This window comes from Cardiocondyla obscurior, linkage group LG20 (assembly GCF_019399895.1).
Source record: "Cardiocondyla obscurior isolate alpha-2009 linkage group LG20, Cobs3.1, whole genome shotgun sequence".
NCBI classification, from domain to species: domain Eukaryota; kingdom Metazoa; phylum Arthropoda; class Insecta; order Hymenoptera; family Formicidae; genus Cardiocondyla; species Cardiocondyla obscurior.
The window spans coordinates 4,058,421-4,077,852 of record NC_091883.1 but is presented as its reverse complement, the minus strand read 5'-3'; the positions used below and the strand labels follow the sequence as shown (position 1 = coordinate 4,077,852).

The following is a 19,432-nucleotide window of genomic DNA, read 5'->3' as shown; positions in this document are numbered from 1 at the left end:
TTAATTAAATAAGAGCGAAGTGTGTAAAATAAATGATGGATAATTTGATTTTCGCGAAACTATGTCACCGGGAGACAAGAAATTAATGAACGCGCCTTTGTGCGGCTCAATCGCATTGTTCTCGTGAATTTTACATCGTCGATGGGCCAATGCTCAAAACTGTCAACCGCTACGTCCGATAATTCAACTACCCGCCGTAAGAAAAAAGAAAGTATCTCCCTTTTTCTCGCATTTATCCTAGCAATTATCGTCGACCGCACGAAAACGGATGCATGTCGAATCCATCTCGGTAGAATTTCAATCGGCATTTTTGTCGATACGGAGAACGTTAATTAAACCGTCGCGCCGCATCGAAATTCCGTGGAAATTGAGCGATACGCACAGCGCGTGTGAGTGCTAATCGCACAGCGCATCGGCGGCGTGCTGCTGGAGGCTACACGCGGCGGCATCTGCGTATACATCAGGCTCGGGCCTGACACGACGCTCTCGGATCGCGGTGCTCGATTTTCAGAGAACAGGAATTTGTAAATATTGCGTGTACGAGCGGGTGGCGGGCTTCGCGGGTGGCGGGCACCGTCAACATGGCCCCGCATAAACACGGGGAGACCGTCATCCGCACGGCTCGCAGCCGGCGTGGCCCGTTTGTTCCCATTAACGATTGAAGTTGGCCCGATCGCGACAGATGGGCGCGACGTGACCGTACACCGGCAGCCGCATTCCGCGAAATCCATGAAATATTTAACCGCATTATTGATTCCCTACGTGGTCCACGAGAGTGCTCCTCGTCGTAAATTCATTAGCCGCGAAGTTCGCCGTTGGCCCCGAACACGCGAGGCCCTCCTCCACCCCCCCCCCTTGGCTCCACGTGTTTCCTCGACAATTATCGAATTTCTGCGATATATCTTTTACGTTCTCGTACGTGCGTCGCTGCAAAGAGGAAAAGTACTCTCCTCGAACGACGTCGTACTATTTGCGGCAATCTCCGAGTAAAATGTAATTAATTTTAGACAGGGATTCCGTTTCCACTCGATAAAAACGGATCGCCTTCGAAGAGCGAACGTCAATTTTTTTTATTACGGATCTTGTTGCCTTTATCTTTAATGGAATACGTATATAACCGTCCCGCGGTATCTTTAATTTATTAATTTTTTTTTCTTCTTTTTTGCAAAACTGAACAACGAGAGCTTGATTCGTGACAAATTATTTAGAACGTAAAATTTGCCGGGATGCAATTTACCGCGAATTATTTATACCACGCCTGGAGGAAAAGCGAGAAAGAAACCGCCGCCTCTTCTCTTCCGATTTCACCTGCGGTAATCAATGGACTTGACTCGGAGAACCCAAGGAGGCAAATAAAGGGTGATAGCGAGATGCGAGGTGGAACAAAAGAGCACGAGAGGGTGAGTGCGCCGTGTAGGGAGCAACGGGTAGGGAAACTCCGCTCGCAGGACACACATAAAATATCAGCCGGAAGATTACCATCGTCCTGCTCTTCCCCTCGCCGGTTTCCCCGCATCCGCTTTCTGCCGCGGCAGTTTTTACCGAGAATATATGCACCAACCGGTGCTTTGTTATTTTCCCCCCTTTTTTTTTTTTCTTCTTTTTTTTTCGCCGGTCCTCCTCCTTTCTCTTTGTACACCCTTCGGACGCGACCAGCCAGCGATCCCTTTTCCCACCTTTACCCCCTTAACCTGGCGGCCGGGCCGATTCCACCTACTCCCGCACGGTTTTGCTTCCGGTCACGAGTGCCGGTGCCTGTAACTTACGTACAACGGCGCGGAATTATCAATGAGCCTCGCGACCGCGAGCTTATCGTCGCTGGTCTCTCGCGCAATCAACGCTGCGCCCGCCCGACTTTGCCGCTGCACTAAATTCCGCCGGCCGTCACTTTTTCCGCCGTTCCAAGAAAGAACGTTGCTGCACGCTGCACGCGTGTATACGCTCGGGCTGAGCGTAATTTATCGCGTGGCGTGTTTCCTATCGCTCTATCCGTTAGTTAGCCCCCGGGATAAATGCAACCGTACATACGCCGCGACGCATTCGCTCGTTCAGGGAGCCAGCGCGTATACAAAGTACAATTGACACTCGAAGTACGGCAGAGTATCACGGGCGCGGAATTGTCGACCGTCCTCCGAATCCGTGAAAAACTCCCGTGCGATCGTAACGCGTTGTATATTTTATACGTGAACGGTTCGGCCGTAACGTTCCCCGAGAAATACACGCTTAATTTGAAAGTCAAAAAGCGAAGGCTGCGACCGCGTTTAGTTTCTACAAATATAAATTGCCTGTTTTTTCAAACGTGACGATAAAATATTTCTTACGTAACGAAAACATTTTACAATTCGCTGACGTTTTGAGGATCCAAGGAGGAATCGAGACGCCTCCAACAGCATCGGAAAAAAAGCAAGCGCGCCGGTGTGATGCCCAGATACTCACTGTCTTTTTTTTTCTCAATTTTTCGAAAAAGTAAGGAGGGCTTGTAACGAGATGGAAACGTCGATACACATCGTAACTTTTTGGCCGCGATAATACCCCGGCTGTCTATTCCCCACCCTGTCTGGGCCAGGGTATCGATTGACCTGTTCCTTCCCTGTCCAATCCCTTCGCTTCTCTTTCCAGCCACTCGGCTCCATCTGGCTCGTGATTGACGTTTCATAATTCAGTTGCGCCGCTTGATACGACATGCGAAAAGTCGCCCGCTGGACCCCCGGGGGTCGGGATTAGAGGCCGAGCGCAGGCGGCCTCCTCGCGACTCGCACATATTTCCTCGGCTTGCGCGCCGATGATATCGTCGTCGAAGGGGAGAAAGAGAGAGAAATCAAATTTATCACGATCAAAGGGATAAACGTAGGAGCGGCGAAAGAGGGATGGACTTTCGGCACTCTGCAAATCAAGCGCTAACGCGGTAAGCGGATTTATTTCTGCATTCGACAAACGTATCGTCGCCGCGCATTCTTCGCCGGTGGAATACTTTATTCGATTTCGGCCGTCGTATTTTCTCGCGTCTCCCCTGCCCCCGGGGGAGAAGAACGCAAACTCCTACCGCCGTTTGTAACGCGCGCGGTCCAATTGTCGTTCCGGATAATTCCTTCGGCCGTCGGAAAGTGGTTATTACGTTGTCCGCAGAAATGGAACGGCCAGTAAGATAGAACCCGGGGTCGTCTTTGTGCCGTACGCGGTGGAAGCGTCGCGGAGCGCGGTAGAAGGGAGAACGCCGGGATCTTTTTGGTCAAGCCCCAGGCTTGCTGTCTCTCAAAAGAGCTCTCAGCCCGCCCCGCCCGTCCCTTCCGTTTCTCCCGGCGACCGCCATTCAGCGCCGTGCCACCTACGAAGTCAACTTTCCTCCGGCCGCTCTAGCGTAGGGGGGCTTTTACTACTTTCATTACTTTTTATCGTCACTCGCTTCAAGAGCCCGCGCGTCCATTTTTTAATTTGCTATGGATCGAGCAGCGTGGCCGCGATGCGCCGCCGCCGTAGAGACTATATTAAGCTCGTAATTCTTACAAAGTGAAATCTAAGAGAGTACCGTTAGAGCACCTTGGTAGCCGGCTTTTCCCGGACGTGTGTACTTTACGATGATTAGCACGGAGCGGCGGCGGGGCCATGTGCATTAATCTCGTGCCACGCCACCGGTGAGGATCGCCCCCGGACGCGACTCGGCGGTGCTGAAGCTTTAATCCAGTTAGCTGGAATTTTTTTTACGGCGGTTACCGCGCATTTGCCGGCGGGGAGTGTAAAATTCAACGCGCGCGAAACTGTCGCCACATCGCGTATCGAGCAATTTCGCACTTTCTTAAACTCGCGTTATTTCTGGAAGGAAGGGAGGGGAGAGAGAAAAAAAAAAACAGATGTGACAAATGCAAATCAATTTACCCGGCTCGAATTCGCGTCGTTTACACGAATGTTTTGCACACGGCGGTCTTATACCGCAAGAAACGCTTGTAAGGAAGACCGATAGGATCGATCGGTTTTCCATTTTCTTCGGCGCGATATCGGAAAGGAAACTCCTTCGCGGCACGAAAGTTACGCGCTATTCATCGAATTATCGCGGGCCGTGATAGAAGCCCTCTCGTTGACGCGAAATCACGTTACGTGTTTGGGTAAGCCGAGATAGTAGACCCGGCTGATAGCAGGCGCCTACGGTTCTTTAGATCGCTGGGGAGCGAGCGCAAACGGTTGATTATGTTTTAGCTTATTTCACAGCTGCGCGAAACGCGGCGGAATAAACCGCCGTTGTCGGGCGCGAGGCGTTAACGCGCCCTTAAATGCACGGCCGCCGATCGAGCCCCCGTTTCGGGCCGTAGTCGTAACGGCGCTCGACAACAATACAAATCGAATCGAGGGCGAGAGCTCGAATACCGCGTGTAGACGATACGGCGCGAGAACGAGACGCGAAGCATTCCAATAAGTGGATTGACTCCTGCAAGCTCCGTATCCGCCCTTACCTTTCGATATCGTTCTGGGTGCAGTGGAGCACGCAGCGGGGGCTCGAGAGAGACCTCCGGGCGAAAAATCCACGATATACGTTTACAATTGGGTTAGGTTAACTTTTAAATAAACCACCGAGAGATAGATGCTCAATTTAAATCACGCAATAATCGTCGAACACTTATTAAATCACGACGAGTTAATAATATTTCTGTCACTTCGACCGCCCGTTAAATTCGCGCCTCTACGTTAGAATACGGTACGTAATAGTGTTATAACAATTAGTAAAATTTGAAATAAATCGATACGTGACTGATACATTTATCAGTTACAAGTTCAGCGATATAGATCGTTTACAAAGAAATTTTTAATTAATAGTTGGGAAGACAAAACTGTGACGACGTGCCGCCGGAGAAAATATTCTGCGACATTTACGCATTTAATTGAACGCTAATGCCGGCAAGTAAATTTTAATTCTTAGCTCGATCTACGCCACTGCACCGAGGCACAGCTTCGCGCCATCCTCTTTACGCGATAAAAAGCAGAGTGATAGGCCGAATCTCGAATTCTACGGTATTCCGTCCTACGGCCGGGAAGCTCCATCGCTCAGGCTTTGCGCGCCACGACGACCTTATTAGACAACCCCGATTTGTGTCCTCCGGTGAATGCTCGGTATTTCCGAGTGGATCGAAAATTTGCCTCTCAAAGTACGGTCGCTTTGCCGTTGCCGGGCGACGTCTAACATACTCGTACGTAAGGAATCGCGTCGGCTCGAGTGATCCTGCCGGCGCGGACCAGCTCCCGTGCCCCGGGACAGATCGCTCGGAGTGATCTGAATTGCAAACCGCGAGCGTTACATCCGTAATTGAAACGATATTACGAAATCGACGAGGCCGAAAGGGGGTGTCACGTAATACGTATCGCCGCGGCTCGCGTGCTCTCTCTGACGAATTGCTTTCCCCGTTTCTTTCCGCGCGTGAAACCGCGGAGGCGCGCGTGCGAGCTTTCATTAAACAGCCGCGCGAAACGTCATCAATAATTTCAGCCGTTCGCGCGCGGAAGATCCGTTGTTCCGTGACCGAAATTCAATCGTGCGAACGAGGCGGAAGTTTATTACGGTAAATTCGTTCTTTCCCGTTTCGACGGAGCCGGATACAATTTTTGACGTGGCTGCAAATCGCTAGCGCAGCGCCGCGTCGCATCCCGCGCCGTTTTGGCCTATAAAATATTCACATTATCGGCACGAGCCACGGTGACAAACTGGAGTTTATTATTTTAGGTATACACAACGCATGTACGAGAGCGCAAATTGCCTCCGTTAGCTCCGCTCGTTATTTGCAGCATGTCTTCGCTCCACCGATTTTTCTGCTCTCGTGCATCGAATTAGCGAAGCGATTCGGCACGTAAACTAATAAAAAAAACGATAGGGGCAGGTTAAAAAAAACTACTTGAACTAAGTGAATATGAAATGCATTAAGAACGAATTTCTTTCCCTAAAAAAAAATCACGTCTTTGCAACACGCTTTTTTATGTCGCTTAATTATTCGCATATTTTCGGTCGAGGGAAAAAAAAAATTCTTTGATTACCAGATTGGATTGTAAAATATAAAAGAGATTTTTTTAAAGTTGGAACAATTAAATTAATAAGGTACTTCTGTTTATCTGAAAATTTTTATAAAAAGATTCACTCTCTCGTTCATATTACTCCTCCGGGACTCTCGCTCTTTCTCTCGCGCTGCAAGCGCATTGTAGCGACAGAATTATTTAATTCCATTTGTAACTCGCGAAGGAAAAATGCATTTCGGCAAAAAAAAACAATTTATTTCGAAATAACGGCACGGAGCTAACAGTGAATTCGCTGTTATGAAATTAGCGCCGTGATTTTCGGTTCACGGCGCGTTTCGTTGTTTCACAGAAAAAATTAGGAGCAACGTTTATGAGAGTTAATTGGATTGCGCGGACTGTATCTTTTCATTAGCATTTACCAGGGCCTTGTCCCTCATCAATCTCACCGACACGTACAACAGACCCCTCTTTTGCCGGAATGAAATGCACACGCTGCAGCATGTAATGTGGTTTCGAACTATTCCCGTGGTTTCGGCCGTTGAACAACAAAACCGATGGGACTCCCAAAGTGTTTCGATACTACTCTCTGTCTGTTCGTTCACATCGCAAACTCTTATAATTAATTACGCGCGTCGGACTTGTACACACGTCCCTCCCTACATTTGCCGCAGTTTCTCCCCCGCGTATCACCGTATCGGCTGCAACAATAACAATTTTTAGCCACCGCGGGGTATTACAGCTATTACCGAACGGCAAATAGTCGTAGAATTACAGCGGGCGCTTCGTTGCGGGGATAATTTTAACAATCGCGACGCGCTTTTTGCCAGCGCGCGCTTACTAAAGACAAAGCCGGTGGCGTATAAAAAAAAGATTTCCATTAACGACGTATTTCTTCTCCCATTGTTCCGTTTTGCGATTGCCTCGGACTCGGCAAGGTTTTAATTAAAAGTTTCTCATTACTGCCGTTGTTTGGAGGCGAGCCTGTCGCCGTGCTTTAGGTCTCGAACATTAACGAAGCCTGTTTACGATGTACCGTTTGCCCGGTAATTCTTTTACGCTCGGAGGCGAAGTGTTTCATATGTGGCTGAAATCTCTATGTCAGTAAACGTTCTAATAATTGCGCTGGCTCTTTATGGCGTTGTTTCACTACGAAATCGCGGGGGCAACGGCGCGAGAGGATTGAACGCCGCGCAAAAACGTGGTTTTGAGGCTCACAAAGAACGGCGCGGTGAAATTTATAAAAAAAAAAGACATAAAAAAAAAAAACAAAAAAATATATATAAAGGGCAGTCAGATATATCGCGGCTGAATTCTGTTACAAGTTTTTTTCCCCTCCCAAACCGTTCGTACTCGCTGACATATTCGATTTGCATACAGACCGAGCGAATTATTGCCTGCTCGCTGGAATAGAAACGGTATCGCGTACACGGGATCGCCGGTAGATTGGGTTCATTAGCCGGTGGACATCAATTTTTCCAGTAATCAGTAATAAAGCCTGGCTTTAAACGAGCTGCCAGCGCAAACGGTTCGCAAGGCCTGAGGGGAAAACGGTCGACGGTCGGTCTGTTAAATGAAACAAAGCCGTTACAACGAATGGCTATTCACCCTCTGTACCCGCGAGCGAGCGGGGATGAACAGGCGAGGAGTAGAGGGTGGGCATCCGCGCCAAACGGAAGAGGACGAGTGTGGAAAAAGTTAGTGGAAGGGGAAGGAGGGGGTGCGAGAAAGAGAGAGACAGAAAAGAAGAGAGAAAAGAGAACGGAAAGAGAGAGAAAGCGGTAGCGAGTGGTTGGTAAATTAAAATTGTTTCCCGATTCGGAATGAAAACATTTCGTGGCCGAGCTCCGACTATCGTGGGAGTTTCTTCAAATACGATAGCGCGCTCGAGGAACAGATGTATGTGCAAATTTAAAACTTAAATAAGTCTAAATGGGCAAATTGATTGGTTACTTGCGAAAGCGCTAGACAGCCACCGCAAAATTCGATAGTTACTTCGAGCAGCTTAGTGCCGGCGATAAATATATTGATATCGTGTATATTTCTCTTTTAAATAGGATCAAATAAATCTCTGTTAAGCGCGGAAAACGCAACGCCAAGCTTCTTTTTTTTTTTTTTTATCGCTTAGAATTTTAATGCTCTAAATTATTTTAATTATTAAATTAAATCGTTAATAATTTTAACACGGTTACCGGACAAGTATAAATAGCCCCCGCAATATTCTTGTCGCGCGTACTTGCTCGTACATTTCGAGTACCCGGGTATATACAACCTACACGTTACTACCCACGTCGAAGTTTAGGCAAACCCTGCGACAACCTCATCATACTATGGATCCCAAAATAATTCGATAATTGTCGTCGAAATGTGGCGGAACGCAATTCCGCGATCGATGGCTTTTTTATTTGCCGAGAGATGTAAATAAAAAAGTGAGCTTCAATTTATATACCGTGCCGCTTTTAGTGTTGAGCGCGGATCGTTGATAAATTATTTTCAAAAATTGTGCATATCTTGTTTTTCATTTTTTCTTCAAATATTCATCATATTTTTGCGTGCAAAAAAAAAAAACGCGGCGGTATAAAGCGGGCAAATGTTAGTGTCCTAAATTGTATCGAGCCGAGTTCGTGGGTTTGCGAAGCCCACATGACTGTGCGGATCAGTCATCCCTGTGGGGCGATCGATCGCGAGAAAGCTAGGGGTTCGTGTCGCCCTCTCTATGCGGTGGTAGGTAACGGAGCAGGAAGGGGTGCTCAGCTGGAAGTTCCGAAGGGTGGCCTTGAACCACGATCGGATATCCTGTGCAACGTCATCGTCCGTCGACAAAGACGTTGACCCCTAGGTACATTTTCTATCGAAGCAGCGCGAGCTACCAAGCGACGTGCACCGTGTACTTAATACTCGGTTAATACGAACAATTTCAATAATTATATTCCCTTCTACATCTCTTATAACAATCTGCTCAACGTTTTCTTCAGTTATTTCTAACGGTACATTATAAACCACTCCAGTTAACCCCAGAAACTTTATTTTAAAAACTGTGATTGAAAAAGAGTAGCGAAGAACAAAGCATGGTTATAAAAGACTCGTTTTACGAGTTGAATTTTCTTTCATTAAACAGCCGAGTAATATCCTGCGTTTGGCTTGAGATATAAATTTGAAAGTATTGGTTTGCAAAATATATATGTATATATTATTTGGCCAAAGATAATGAGCTTGTGAAAAATATTATTTATATTAATATTAATTATTTTTATTGTATTCTTTTTTTATTGTGAAAAATATGTATTTTTAAAGACTTACGCTTTGATATACGACTTGATTCTCATTTAGGGAAACTTATTAAATTAATACGGTTTGCTCGTTCGTTATAAAAATTTCGTTAGCTTTCGCATTAATTTATAACTTTTTATTGTTCGACGGAAGCCTGAGGTTGATCTACACTGAATGATAAGGGGTTCCGAGCTTTCCTCAGGGGTGGCGCCACGAGATGCAAGCTCTAAAGCTCTCGCTGCAAACGCAGCTTCAGCTTCAGAGATGCTGCCTTCTACCGGACATTGGAGTGTGGCTCTCTCCGAATAAGTGCTGGTTAACAATGACCAATATTTCCGGCTACGTTACGAGCATTACCTGCAGTCGAGTGAATCATTTTTTACGTACTTAGGGAACGAATTAATGAGGCTTACTTGACAGGGGGAAAAAGAAAAATGCTGATTCATCGATTTTTATTGCGACATAATAATTTGATGCGCCCTAATTAACGTCGTCGATCAAGAGGAACGTTTTATATATGAGAAATTTAGAATTGTGTTTGTGCACCCGCGGCACGATTTTCAATACCTATTATCGCGACACGGGAGCTCCAATTCGCACAAATTGCCCCACCGTATCCATTTTAAATTGGTATTTAAACGCCGACGGTCTCTAATCCGGTCGCTTTTCGACAATGTGCCCCCGCTCTTTAACCATTCACCGATGGACGAAACACACCCTGTACAACGTGGGTGGTGAGATTTATTCGCATTTATTCCCCCGTCCGATCGCCTTGATCTTACGCTTCAAAAGACCCCGCTTTGCTCGAGCGGCGAGCGCTTTGCAATTATAAAAAGGTCCGCCCTCCTTTCGCCCTTGCCCCTTCAGTCCCACCCTTTCCCCACTTAGTACTTTCGTTTTTTTTTCTTTTTTCTTTTTTTTTTTTTCTCTCCCTTCCGCCTCTTTTTGTCTCTCTTTCTCTGTCTTTCCTTCGCGACGACAAGCGCGGGGCGAGCAATTGCTCGAGGATGGAAAACCGTTTGGTGTATGGCGGCGGAAGCGACGGAAGGGACGGACGGGAATTAAAGGGAGAAAGGGTTGCTGAACTTCTAGCCCCGTTCCTTCTTCGTTATCTGTTTGGGCCGGACGCGCAGGCTTTTTAATTACGCGGCTAACTAATGAGCGAAATTCCTTACTTTCGGATCGCGAGGATGCAAGGTGGTGCCGGTGCGATTAATTCGGCATACCGAGGATGCAACTGTTCCGAAAGAAGAGCACGGAATCATTTGTCTTTCCGCCGCGCCTTCTATTTCGTAATGCGAAGCAGCGACACGCGGAGTCGTGACATCGGTATGTCGACGACGGGTTCCGTTTATTCTTTTTTTTTTTCTCTCTCTCTTTCTTTTTGTTTTAAATCAGTATGAGCAGTACATAGCGTCGTTAGAAAGGCGTCTAACTATCTGAAAGAGGAGGAAGAAGCGGGCGGACAAAGACGACGATGCTCATGCCCGATGCCGGGGACGATGCCTACTAGCCTTCAGCCGCGTTTTGATCAGGTCGAAGGAGCAAGCGGGATGAGAGGCTAAAGCACGAACGGCGAGGTGAGGTAAGGTGAGTCGAGGTGAGGCTGCGGAGCGAATCCCCATGGCAACGGCTTCACTACGGATTCCATTTACCTATCGCTATGGAAACGCGGGGTGGCGCTCAAAGCTGTGTAGAGAAACGAAAGAGATGGATGGAGATAGAGAGCGCGAGGGCGGAAGGGAGCACGGGAACGCGAGAACGATGGGGCGGAAAGGAGAGAGAAAGTGAGAGAGATCGCGCGGTACGTTGAACGAGGACGGTGAATGAAAGAAGGTGGAGGAGAGGATGGTTAAGGGAGGACGAGGGATAGTCAGGAGAGACCCTCCCCCTACCCCCTGTGCGATCAAGGTAGGGACTGAAGTGGTCGTCAGAAACGATAACACATCAACAGATATATCGATCATCCTCGCGCGCAGCATCCCGTACGCCACTCGATACTCCAAAACTGTTGCCTCGTGTAATGGATTCTTTTATAAAAACGAAAAAAAAAAAAATAAATAAAGGAGAAGAAAAAAAGAATCGATTGGTCTTTGAACACGACGTTCTCTTTTATTCTCACGTGTTGCTCGCAAGAAAACTTCCCGCACGTTCCAAGAGAGTTGTATCTGATATACAAATTAAAGATGTACCGCAACAGGTCTCTATTATGTAATATACTTATTACGTAGCTAGTGAAGCAGACAAAAATTATTACGGAAATTTAAAATGAGAAAGATATATCGAAAGGTAAAAAAGAAAAGAAAAAAAAACCTCACAAAAAAAAAGAACAAAAAATAATAATGTGTTTTTTCGTTTACATTTTATATTCATTTATCCGAATATCGGTGAAATAAAGGTACAGGATAATTGTTCGGGCAGCGGAGAATTCTTTGATAACGAACATTACCATTTTTGCATGTGCTCGTGCATAATATTAGTCCATGTTTATTTAAGGATTACGGCGTTCTTGTTATTACTCTATACAACGCGAAAGCCCGGCAATGTGATTTAGCATTAATTACCGCTTTTATTGCATAAATTCTAAGTGCATTACAGGAGGCAACTATTGATACTTCGTGCAGCATTTTAAATTACAAACAATTGCATTTTTCCATAAATTTACTCGTAACGATTCTGTGCAGTTAGTTGGCGTAACGCATCGCGAACGTAAATTTCGGTATAAGTAATTTTGCATAATGAACTTCCAAAGTTGTTTACGTAATAGACAAAAATCGGGGCTTTTTCATTAACATTTATTATTCACGGGGCTGTATTTGCGCGTCAACTTCGCAGGGATCGATCGCGAATGCGGCTTAATAAATTTTGGTACACAAGATCATTGGTAAGAGTGTACGTGACCTGTTACAGGCACGCGGGATTACTTGGGAGAGCGTTTCTTGTTATATCGGTTGTATGCACCTAAATTTTACTTGAATTTCATAGTAATTCCTTGTCGCACGAAAATAGATTTGCGCGTTGATGAAAAATAATGTAGCCTCGGTGAAGGCTCATTCCGACGAATTTAACCCGATGAAATTTTCAACTAGCGCAGCCCAGTGGCTGCAGCCTGTCGGAGATGGCTATTAAAATGTACACCGCGATTTAAGTACTCTCGAATATTATAGAAACGAAGCGGAATCTGTGTCCGTCGGACGGAATAATATTCGCGCCGATATTATCATCGATAGCGGGAGTAAAGAGATCTTTCGGCGCGATCGAATTGCCGGCAGGCCTAACGATTGTACGATTCTCTAAAGCTTTTCCATGCGGCAGTACTTCATCCCCCTTTACTTCTGTACCGCGAATAGCACCAGTTCTACGTGGGGCTATAAGCGGATTGCGATGGAATTGAAGTTGGCCTCGCTCTATACTTTGAAGGTCCTGTGAGCGAGTTGCGCCTATATTGCGCGGTGCAGGCGTCCTCGCGGACCTTTTAACCCTTTAATTGCTACCCGCCGTATTCATCGCCGACAACCGTGGAAAGGTTCTTCAAAGTAAACCACCCAATCACCGCCGGCAAAACGACTTCACACGCGCTGATTAATCACGAGCAACCGAGATCAAACGGGAGGCAGTTACTATCGACTTTCGAACGCAAGAGTCCACTTTCCTACGACCGATGCTCAAAGTTTTGACAGGCAAACATATCTTGAGATAAATATCGAGTTACTCGAGGGTGAGAAAAAATGAAATGTCGCGAAATAATATTCTCGATTATTATACATACGTAAAGGTACCGATATAAAAAGTTGTAATTTTTTTTTTTTTTTTTACGTAAAGAAATAATTATTAATTAAAGTTAAACAATATTTTTTATTTATATTAATATGCCTTTGCGGGATTTAGTTTGTGCTTTCTGTTCCACGGTTGTTTATCGCGTTTTTCAAGCGTCAGAAAAATTCTGTCAAATTAAAAAATTCTTCGACCGTGACTTCGCGGTTTTCTAAAAATGAGGAAATAAGAAAATAAGGAAGGGAACTTCGCGGAGCTTTCGCAAAAGATTCGATGGGCTTATAAGAGCATTTAAGCTATTGGACTTTCCGGCTTGCCGCCTCTCTGCTTCTCCGCACATCTCTGACCAACCTTTCGGCGGACACCGGCGACAACGAGAAGGGTTGAACGTAATTAATTGCGATTTCACTCTTTCCTGCACTTAATGCGGTCCTCGGACCTGCGGTCGTCCTTTCTCCTACCTGCATCCAGTTAAATCGCAATTACTCAGAGACGCGGCAGTTAGGTACCTAGAAGAGGGTTTGCCGTAGGGCGGACGGAGACAAAGCGACAAGGGAAGGAAAGTTATTTATTTCGGTCGTATGAAACATGTCATCCCTACATTTCTTTAAATGCGGTTGAATGTTGTTACAGTTACTTTTTTGGGGGAGAGAAAATTTATTAAAAAAGAAAAGAAAAAAAAAAATTGTATTTCAATTTTTATACTGTCTTAACTAATATATCATTGATATTAAAATTACGTGAGATATATTTTTAATACTCATCCGGCAGAAACAACGGTGGGACTTTATTCCGCTGCCGCGACGACCGCTGTTCCTTTCACCCGTGGAAAAAAAGGGTATAAACAACGCGATGTAAACGCGCCGCGCTTCTTTCCATCCCCTGCCGCACGTCGAACCTATTACGGTGCCGCCTCATGAAAGAGACATGAACCGGTCGTTCGTGCCGCGGCCCCAATAGAGCGTCGTGTCACGTGTGTTGACACGAGTAACGCACAGTGGACTCGCGATGTAACGATTTATGTGAGATACATTCGGATCAGAATGGAAAAATCCTGGAGGAGTTTCGAATTTATTGTATAATTTCAGAACGCCGTATATTCCAAAGTGGATAACATTTCGCTCGCAGAAAAAAAAAAAAATAAAAAAATAAAATAAGCAGAAAAACATAATAAGATTTTTCAGAAGTATAGAGCGGGCAACGATAATACAAAAAAAAAAAAAAAAAATGGATAGCTACCTTGTGCTTTTCGCGTAAGAAAAATGATTTATAATTATTTAAGCGCACATTTACTTTTAACGTACACTTTGCCATTAGCGACGGAATTAACGAGCGGAGATGTGCCCTAAAGTAAGACACGATAGCGCGGCAATTTTTTCCTTAGACTGTAATTACGCGTGTTCTTAATGAGGGGAGCTTGCTGGCCCGGAAGTAACAATGAGGGAGAATCTGCTCCCGTGTCAGATGTTTATATGGCGTATGGCGGGAAGGTGAGAATCAGGTTCTCTTACGCGCACCGGCGACGTGTTCGTATAGTGCCTAGTTGAGTACGTTGCTGGTACATCATGTCGAAGTTAGACTGCGGGAATTAGTTGTGCGCGGCTCCCTAACGACATGACGTACACCGCAGCCAATTAGGAGTTTGAGTCGATAAATTACGCGTTTCTCGAGATACGATTATATGCCGGTGACAGCGTTAATTGCCAATTCCAGGTCGCGAATCTGTCGCGTTGTATATTGCGTTAGGAAAGCAACCTAACTGGAATCTTCCTGCGAAACAACGCGCCGACCACCCAGCGCTGCACGAAACAAGATTCATGGAGCGAATCATTATCCCAGAATGAATTTATCTTAATCCAACGCACGCTCCAAATGACACAGCGTATCTTTAACGCGCAAAGGAATTACTTGGTTCGCTCACTTTTCTATTTTCCCAATCGACTAATGGCCGGCCGATCTCGCGTCGCGGGGCTCGCAAAAGATTTTATCGACTGCGTACTTGTGCATAATTTTCGCGAAAGACATGTTGCGAGTGCTCGGTACTCTGTATAATTCGCAGACAGTATTCGCTTCAGTGGCGTGCGCGCTCTGTGGTACCCTCGGCAACTTTACTCATTAGCAATAATTTGATTTGGAACTCCATTAACCATTAAACGCTGCCTGAACGACGAAGTGGATACGCGCGCAATTTCATCGTCATTCACTTGAATAGGTTAAACTTCTTTAATGGACGCAATGCTTCCTACCGACGCTCAAGTACCGATGAGACTACTATCGAAATTATTTTCCACATGTGCTGACGAGAAGAGAGAGAGAGAGAGAGAAAAAAAAATATATATATATATATATCTGCAGAACCATTCGCGAAATGATTAATAACGTACGATTGACGACATTTGAAATTAATTGCTGTACAAAATAACACCACGTATGTGAGAATTGAAAATAAAGCGTGCCAATATCACAAAAAATAATTACGTACTTCATATAAATTAAAAACTGTATTTTTTTTTTTTTTTTTTTTTTCCCTAATTATATAGTTCTCCGTTGTTTTTGTTCGCCGATTTAATTTCGTGTTTAGTTACAATTATAAATTATGCAATGTACACGGTGCTGTTAATTAGAGACGCGTAAAATCGAAATTTCAAGTACCGCGCTACAGGTTTTTCCACCGTACGAAAGGTAGTTGAGTAAGTTGGGTAAAGAAACGATGCGATAAGAAGCTACAGTTCCCCCCCCCCGAGATAATTAGAATTAGAAATATTAATATAATTAGCGGTTACGTTTTTCCGCTGTACTCCCAGTCTAACACGTCAAGCCATTGCGCGTAATCAAAAATTCATTAAGTTCTTAGACAAAAGGCACCTCGAAGATAAACTTGAGATACCTTGCATTATTACTGACGTATGTTCTTGAATGATCAAAGACGATTAGACGATCGGAGCTCCGCTGCACGTTACGTCTAATCCTACCGAACTCATTGCGTACTCTACGTAAGCGGCTTAGCCTTATTATCGACGTAGAATTATAATTAACAGGCCCTTCTCGAGGAAATCTGCCTGGGGGAACGGCGCAGCCGCCGCAGACACGATAGATGTACTGCGTATTGTGCGAAATGAAATGCGAAGGTTTCTCTGCGCCACATGTACGCGGGACACGTCGATACCTTATAGATAAATGCAATACCGATTTCCTTCGCAGTACCAGATTCTATGAATCGTATCTTCAATTGGGTCAGGCATGCGTGGAAATGGATTATCCGTCGAAGCAGAAAATATTTGTCGCGCAAGCAACGTGTGAGCGTGGAAAAATCCTCTTTGCCTACGCGCTCCTTTCCGCGTATTTAACATAAATTCGCGAGAAATAAATCGGTTCTTTTTTTTTTTTTTTCCTGAAGACAATTAATTGATACTAGAACCACGCTTCGCGTGCGCTATTTTTCTAAAAGTCCTAATTCGTTCCTAATTCGCGCGCGTTATTATAATTAAGTATCTACGATCAAGAAACTCGGTTACAAATTAAAAAAAATAAATGTTGCGACTCACCGATTTGTATGAAGTTCAACGGAGATGTGAAAATCTGCCGGTGGCTGTAACATAAGAAGACATATATTAATGTAGACATGTATAATATTAGTTAATAAAATTAATTAAAAAAAAAGGTCAAAGTTTTTATTTATTAAAAATTTTATTTTAAAAAATGTATGCTCACCTATAAGTTGCTCCGCCGATGCAGGAAGCCTTTCCTAGGCTCTCCTCCTCCTCTCAGTACGGAGATGTCAGTCTGGTGCTCCTTCGATAAAAGTTTTCCTTTCGATTTCCATCTGAAACAAAAAAATTATATTTTATTAGCAAAAATGAAAAAAATTAAATGTGCTGTATTACGACTAAGTAGCTCAGTTGCGTAAAAAAAAATCACACATATCCATTTTTATTTCTACTATTAATTTATAACTTCGCTCTGTAACGTCGCGAATAATAATTAACTCGATAAATGCTTCGGATCTATACACGATACTAAAATCTAATCGCCGTGTTAATTTATGAAATGTAAGTTACATTCTGATTCGTAGCAGTAAGATTGTGCTGCTAAAATGGAACGTTTGACCTGCTCATTAAGACAACTTCTGGGCCGTGAAGTGCCTGAGCAAAGCGCAGAACTTTGATCGTCTTCGAGTAGAGAGCTCGTAACCGCAGCAGCCGGGGACCGGCACAGTTACACGCGCTAATCAAAACGATAATGAGATGTCGAGTCATGATTAACATCTCACCTTTGCGTCTACCGTCTTCTTCCAATACTTAATAGAAGCTCTCGCGCCTTCTCCCTTTAAACGATTTTTATTTCTTTGCGCTACCATCCTTCATCGAGATCGCGTTAATTACCATCGCATTAAAGAAATTTCTTTCGTAATGGAACTGTTGTGTCCCCGACGCAATTTACGGATGTATTTATGTAATTGACAATAGAAATAAATTAGCTATTATGTAACTAATTAGCGCCATTGATGTTACATTTGCTAATTTTAATTTTCACATTTTTCCCTTTTTTTTCAGGTGAGTATGCGCCACACATTTTTACGCAGGCTTACGGTTAGCAGATGTGTTTAATGAAATTAAGCTCCCGATTTTTTTGGTAAGTAACAGCCTAATAAACGTTCACTTAATTCGCTAATTGCGGGCATGTTTCGAAAATAGTTACCAAATTAACAAGTAAGTAATCCAGCACGAATACGGATGGATAAAATATTAATATTATATGCGCAAGTAATTGAGTTCTTTTACTACCTTCATATATTTTAATATAAAAAATATCTGTGCGAACATTTCATTAAAATTGCATCTGAATAACAATATTTCTTATTTTGAGAAACTTTTACCTTGCAAGTTAAAATATGTTAAGCTTAATGTGATGTTACAAAGATAAGAATTCAGATAATTTCATATGTGCATATAATATTAAGAAATGTTATCGTGTTGCGTTACGCAACGCTCGCAGCTACGAATATACGGCAGTAAACAAGGCTCTGTGCGCAAAATAACGAGAAAAGAATGCGTCTTCAATCGCGAAAGGCAGCTCTGCATTCAGCATTAATTACCTTGAGATGAGGCGCGCTCGTTCGCTAATATTAAATTGCTTTTCGACGCTATCCGATGCTTCATAAATAGTTGAAGTGAGTTGAACACGTGTACGCGCAACAGAAAGCCTTTTGAACGTGGCAGAGGTAAGGTAGACGAAGGGCAAAAATAAGGTAGCTCGCTTCTTCTACGCTTCGGGAACTGGCGCAAGGTTTATTACGAACTCTCTCATTTCACCCTTCCGCCCTGTTTTCTCTCTCCCACTCTTATCTCGTTCTTTCTCTCTCGTCTTCGACCCTTCGCTTCCTCGTTTGCATCCTCTTTATTGCTTCCAGCTTTCACGTTGTCTACTTCAATGACGTCTAATGCACGTCGTGAACAAAACTTTGCTTTCGAGAAACTTGTCATAACGCTGCCGGTCGATTCACGAAAGATTCTCGAGATACAAGGGCACGATTACGTTACCTCGTAACATTTCTTCTCGAGACGACAGACGCTTCTCTCCAAACCGCGCACGATCCAGCGCCGGATCGATCCGAATCGTTCCGCGCGATAGCGAATCGAGGATCTAGCGAGGGAATTTTTTTTTTTCCCTCGCTATGATCTCGCCGGAACGAAACGCTTAGTACTTTATCACTTTGTCCGAAATCTCCCGGGGGTAACGATCCCATCGGTTTACGCGCAGATTCGCGGAGCCCGAAAAAGCTGGCGCGGGCACACTTCCAAGAAAAGAAACTGGCGCTCTCGCATGGCGAGCTCGAACTCCTTCGCGGAAGTAGTTTCGACTTTCGACAGTCACATAACTCGAAGTCTTCTCTAATGTAGAAAATAGATAAGGGAGCGGCACGCAAAGAGAGACGAGAGAGACAGAGAGAGAGAAAGAGAGAAGGGCGAAAGGGGGTAACCGAACTTTAATAAACTATACGTACATATCTATACGTACATATGTATATGTACGTGTGACTCAGCAAAGCTCGCCCTATTCGTATCTTCCTTTTTTCGCCGTTTCCTGCTCCTCCGCTTTTCTCCGGCTCGCTCTCCACCGCCGGCGCGGTGACGTCTACACGAGCGGTAAATCAGTTTATCCTACTTGCTCCGGAAGCACCCACCGGCATTGTTCGGCAAACAGTAATTCATTACATTCTATGACTCTATGAGACATGAATGCCGCCCTCCCCTTCGATAACTTCGGGAGCTTTCCTTCGGTAATGTCTTCGCGCCGGGTCTCCTTATCCAGTCGCGTTACTCGAAAGGCCTGACGCCGCTGTATGCGCGAACCTCGCGAGAGAACTTCGCCGCGGAAACTCGAGATGCTCTCGCGA

At 44.8% G+C, this 19,432-nt stretch overlaps 1 protein-coding gene and 1 long non-coding RNA gene across 5 annotated transcripts in view; one reads left to right on the top strand and one right to left on the bottom strand.

The window, feature by feature from the left end:
• Positions 1-19,432, top strand: part of Bru3 (bruno 3) — a 535,780-nt gene that overhangs the window by 194,606 nt on the left and 321,742 nt on the right. Inside the window, exon 4 of one of the 4 annotated variants that reach the window (XM_070669977.1) lies at positions 17,589-17,667. The exons of the other annotated variants lie outside the window; for them this stretch is intronic. The gene's annotated coding sequence lies outside the window, so the exon portion shown is untranslated. The remainder of the gene's footprint in view (positions 1-17,588; positions 17,668-19,432) is intronic. 4 annotated transcript variants of the gene reach the window in all.
• The window catches only part of LOC139110321 (uncharacterized), a 34,406-nt gene continuing 31,410 nt past the window's right edge, over positions 16,437-19,432 (bottom strand). Inside the window, exon 3 of the long non-coding RNA XR_011546975.1 lies at positions 16,437-16,858. This is a non-coding gene — a long non-coding RNA (uncharacterized lncRNA). The remainder of the gene's footprint in view (positions 16,859-19,432) is intronic.